Below are 6,000 nucleotides of genomic sequence, written 5' to 3' on the forward strand. Positions count from 1 at the left end.
TTTAAGGGGCACACAGGGGCTCCTTTACAAAGAAAAGTAAAAGCTTGTTTTGCATAGCTTATTGAGGTGGATTCTGAGAAAAGATGTGCTTCCTTTCAAACAAGGAAAAAAATAATAAAGGAACACATTGTAGAAATAATAATTTTAAAGAAAAAGGAAAGATGGATGCAAAGAAGGTATGAAAAAATGGAGATTCAACATTAGAATATTTTCAAGAATAGACTAAAAAATTTAAAAAACAGCTTAAGATCAAGCAAACTCACTTATAAAAGGATCACACCATGCAGCTGTTGACCTTAACAGACTGTGAATTCAGTAGTTCAAAATGTCACTCCCAATAGACATTACCAATGCTAGCAAGCTGAGAATCAGGAAATGTAGAGTCCAAACACCCAAGGAAATTATCAAAGAGTTACAAGCAGCCACATGTCAATGAGAATCCAGTAATTCTGTGCTCCTGACCATTATCAACAGAATAAGCAGGGCTTCTTGAGAAGTGGAGCACTGTTCTGTTATCATATCAGTGAAAAGGCAACTAATTAATTACATGTGAACATACCTCTCCGAAGTTACTGTGATCACAGATGCACGATGCTTTTATTAAACACAGGAACTTTCAAGTTACATGTGGGTGGAACTGTAGCATGTCAGAACAAGAATTATTTACGGGCAAATGTCAGTTTTAAATTTACATCAGTTTTTCTCTTATTAAAAGGAGAAAAATAAATAACAATAATACAGTTCATTAATTTATTTAGTATTATCACAAGCTGAGAATTTTAAAAAGCAAAAATTAAAAATATACTTACACATATTGTCAAAATCAAATCCGTAATGATAATTACAGTTTTGTTGAATTAATTGATATTGTCTTTATTTTACAAAACTTTTTCACTCTGAATCAAGATTGGCAAACATTTATGGATTCCTTGAAAACTGCCATACATTTACAACCATTTCTATTAGCATCAAAAGTCCCAGACCACAACATAACGAAGGTACATTTTTAAACCTGATTTAACTTCTCTCATATTGTTCAAAATACGGCCAACAAGTGCCTTCACTGATTCATCTGAAGGAGTGATATTAGACAACCATAACTAATGAGGCTTAGGGGATGCACAAATGTTGGTGCCAATATAAATTCCTGTGAAAACAGAACCTCAGACTTATTCTGAGATTACTGTTTCCTCCCGCTGCTGCTTACCTATGCCTCTTGCTTTTTCATGTTTCTTTCTTTTTTTTTTCTTGAAATTGTTCCTCAGCAGGACTGCATCATATGTAATATTCATAAAGACCTGCTTTCTTTAAAAATGAAGTTTTGTTTCCATTAGGTGGAAAACCATATGAGTTGGGTACATGAACTGTTGCTATTTAAAAAATTATCTCTTGTACCAAATAAGACAGTCAATTATTATGAAAGAAAAGCATCTATCTACAATTTACATTTGTTACCAAGTAATATGAAAGTAAGTATTTGCTCAGTTAGTGTTTCCACAATGCAAAAACACACATTAGTCACTTTCAGTTGTTCTTGGGAATTCAGAAACTTATAATCAATGCATTTTTTCCCAGTCCATGGATTTTATTTAATCAATTGAAATCGTTTTAGACATGGTAATGTTATACTCAAGAAAGATAGCTCTTCTACTTTAACCAGCATGAAAACTTTTAACTCTGAAATCCATCTCCATTTTGTTCTTTCCAAAATGAAGGTGGACTGGTCCTCTTAATGTTTTTACTATTTTGAAGATTAAATGTGACCCATGTGTTTTGTGTAGATATAAAGTTATTGTTTCCCTGCAAAAAGTTCCTTTTTATCTCTAAGACTGAATATAAGAACAGCAAAGGACTGTTGACTTAGAAACAAATTATTTTGTGCACTCCCGTATTTAACAGAACTCCAGCTTGAGTGATTACGTTTTGCCTATCTAATTTCCTCTTATATTTATAATAATGAACAGTTTGAATCTGATCTTTCCCATTCAAGCGTACATTCAAGCAGAGAAGTGACTTCATCTACTCTTGTACTTAGGCAAAAGAATAAATGTGCTGTAAAGGATATAAAAAACAGTTGCACTGAAGTGGCTGGTGATTCACTTCATCTGGTTTTGTTCATTTGTTTGTTTGGTTGGTTGGTTTGGTTTGTTTTTTTTTGTTAAGCTAATGAGGAAAGGAGGATAACTTAGCATCACTGATATAGCCTTTGGTAAATAGAGAAATGCATGAAAATCAAAGAAAAATTTTAGCATATTCTGAAGAATTAAATGAAATATTGATAATTATAACAAAGAAATTTTCCTAAAGTCATCATTCTTTGAGTCATCTCATAGCCGTAGGAAATATCTCTTTACATCTATCTCTTTACATCAATCAGAGATGCTGTGGCATCTCTTATATAGCTGTCTATCTGTGTGCAGTTAAGTTACCACAACCTACTTAAAGCTATTGCTACCATTTGTAAAGACACTGGGTGAAGCACAGTCCAAAGAAAGCTACTCTGATTCCCTTTTCCCTTCTGCTTTATCTGGGTTGTAAATAAACATGGCTTGAGTTAGTCTGGAGAGGAAAAGCCCTCTGATGGTCTTTCCTGCAGAAGACACAGATAAAGATTTGAAGAGTTCAGAACATACAAATTTTTTTTCAGACTTTGAAATAATGCAACCTAGTTTCATTCATCTGGTATGCACGATGCACTGACAATCTTTTTTCTTCTTATAATAGAGCTAACAGCAACTGGAAATGACACCTTCAAAGTTAAGTTAGTGTAACATTGTGTCACTTTTTTTGGTGAGAACAATGTTAATTAACACATCACTTTGCATCATGCAGGAAAAATACTGTTATTAATTTCATTAAAGTCTAGATCCACAGTGTTAACTTAAAACAAAAGGTATGTCCTTTTTGGCACTGATTATTTGACAGAAGATTAAATAGGAAAGAGAAGTTTTCTATATATTTATTAAAATTCTTAGAAACTGACCTGGATTTTGACTGGAGGGTTCATTAATATTCATTTGTATATAATTACCTTAATTTTAGTGATAATGACTTCAGTTACCAACTGTGTGATTGATGGGACTTCTGTCTTCTCTCTGAAGGAGATGAGCTAAATAAAAATGTAGAAACTTGCCATTCATGCATGATATTTTTAGCTGCCTTTAATTACAAGCTAGCTAAATAAGCATGCAAACCTTGCTATGATTGATAGGATCTCTATGCTGTAGTGATTGTTTTTCTTGAAGTAAGGAGGTGCTTGAATCAACTGAGTTCTAAAATTACCTGGAAGCTGCATCCCAAAGAAGCCTCAATTCTTACTTAAATTAGCAATGAAGAAGAAACACTTAAATACTTTACCTATTCTAAATACATCCACATGCACACACAAAATCCTCTTCATAGTAATCCACAAAATGCCAACTAGATAGAACCACACTATTTATTCAAACTAGAGAGGAACATATTATTCTTCCTTGGAAAAAAAAAAAAAGAAGAAAGCTGTTGTTTCAGAACAATCTAACTGGGGAGATGGATGGATGGGATGGAGCATGTCCTTCTAAACTTAAAGCAAGGAAAATCAAGACTCTCAAGATTTGTTTTGTCATTATGCCAGCAAGTCAACAACCCTGCTTTGACACTGTCCCACACTGCAGAGCAGGGCTTAGATAGACAGATGAGTCTGAACTGTGTAACACTCCAACTGCAGTGATTCCATGTTCTTATTAATTATATCATTATCAGTGATGTATCCTATCACTGATCACTATTAATTACATCACTATCAGCTTGAATCCTCCATGGAAGCAGACCAGATGAACCTTCACCCGCTTATTTCAGTACCCTGGCCAAAATATTTTGGTCATCTGAGGAAAAAATAAATAAATAAATAAAGCCTACCATGTGTCTGAGAGAAAGGCTGAAATTAAAGAATATCCTTTTCATTATATGCGATGAATATGTGATGCTCCTGTTATAATTTTTTAGGTTCAGTCATTATGCAGAAGGTGACTTACAAAAGCACACTGACACCTACAGAGTGCTGTATTGCAGTGAGCTGAACAGTCTCAGATAGTAAATGATGTGATTTGCAGAAAGGATTGTCTTGGTGATCAGGATCATTTTTTCATTATTCATTCATCATTTAAAAACACATCATACCGTTCATAAAGTCCAAACTAAATTTATGTTGAGAGTAGCGCTAGAGAGGAGATTAGAACTTCAAAAGGGTGATTTTTTAATCCAGCACGACCTACATTTTCCTTCACTTATGCTAAGAAAAATATCCCAAAATAATGTTATTTAATACCTTTTCGAAAATTAAATTTCTTTGCGGATCTATGAAGAATTCTTCTCTGACATTTCTTGGACTGATATTATGGCAGCTGGAACTTGCATTTGGCAAATTCCCTTATAAATGCATTGTAGGATGTAATTCCTCTACATTAAATTTTTGGTGTTGTGCTGTGTGTAAGAGATTATTCTTTTATATCACTGACTCACAGTGTGCTGAGGAAAAGTCCAGGCAAGTCCTGGGCAAAGGTAGAGAAATCTTCTGTCTGGAGGACACTGATGGACAGGTCCTGGCTAAGGGTTGTGAAATCCTTTAAGGAGCACAGATGGACAAGGTCAGGAGCAACGAGAGAGGGATAAGCTGCTGATAATGGCCGGGAAACGGTCTTCTTTTGTGTGGACTTATCTCGAGGAAGATGGCCATCTCAGGAGGTACACACATGACTTTTGCTCAAGCACCCAGGGATGTCACGTAGGCAGGAAAAAAAGGAGGATAAAAGAGGGTCCAACAACCATAAGGATAGGTTTCTGCTATCAGATCCCTCACTATGAAAGTCCTGCATGCTGACGGACTTTCCTGGGCCTGCTACCTGAGACCTGCTGCTTCCTCCTGGACTTACTCTGCGGTTTCTTCCTGGACCCACCCGGTACCTGCACCCTTTTGTTGCCCAAGACTGGTCTCGCTGCTCCTGCCCTTCAACCTCGGACCATCAGAACGGCATGCAACAGACTACTGCTGGATCCTGGTGGTGACTATCCCCGCTTTGCGCAATTCTTGCTTCTTTCTATCTTTTTCATCACTCGCCTTCCCTTCCCCATCACCCCAATCTGTAATAGTGTCCGTCATCCCCTTTCTTCATCTCCCTTATTAACATTTGTAATAAACTGGTCAGACCAACATTTGAACTGTTGTTTCTTAATCTCACGCCGGGCATACATATTTCGAAGAACCTCCTCTCCCTCCTATAAATTGGAGCGAGACACTGTGGTTATCCTTTCTCTGGACATTCTCTATATCAAAATAAGGAGCATTACTGTAAGAGTGCTTTTTGTGGGTTTGTTTGTTGTTGTTTTTTTTTTTGTTTGTTTGTTTTTTTGCCACCAGTACAGCTTTTCCCCAGGGTCTTTGGAGTTACAAGCAGCCATTTACAGGCTGCAGGGAATCCATTAAAACTTACCCTGGCCTAGAAGAGTTGCAGAGCACCAGGGGAACAATGCATCATGAAAATTATATTTTCTGACCAGCCAGAACCATATGTTGAAAACACTCTGGAACTGTTGCACAGTACTGAAGAGTAGAAATTACCTTGTTTACCTTCTCTAAATGGATGAACTGGCTATATTCTATTCTAGTAGGGAAATGATTGATGTACACAACACAGACAGCATGGATGATATAGTCAGTACTGTGAAGCTTCCTCTGTGCCACTTGCTGTATACTGATCGTCATGTGTTAGCTGTTATTATTATTGTTATTCTGAAAAGTCTTAATTTCCAGATTTTCATTTAAATAAAAACAAAATGAATGGTTTAAAACTGTTCAGAGACATTCAGTTGATTTGAAAAGATTGTCTCAAGCGTTTATATACCAAAATTTTATTTTATTGAGCAATGAAATCAAATACTACTTTACTGATAGCTTGAAAGACAAGAATAACTAGCAATGAAGATTCTTTACAATCTGGTTTATTGCAGTAAATACCAGGTTGA

This window comes from Gallus gallus, chromosome 3, assembly GCF_016699485.2.
Source record: "Gallus gallus isolate bGalGal1 chromosome 3, bGalGal1.mat.broiler.GRCg7b, whole genome shotgun sequence".
Classification (NCBI taxonomy): domain Eukaryota; kingdom Metazoa; phylum Chordata; class Aves; order Galliformes; family Phasianidae; genus Gallus; species Gallus gallus.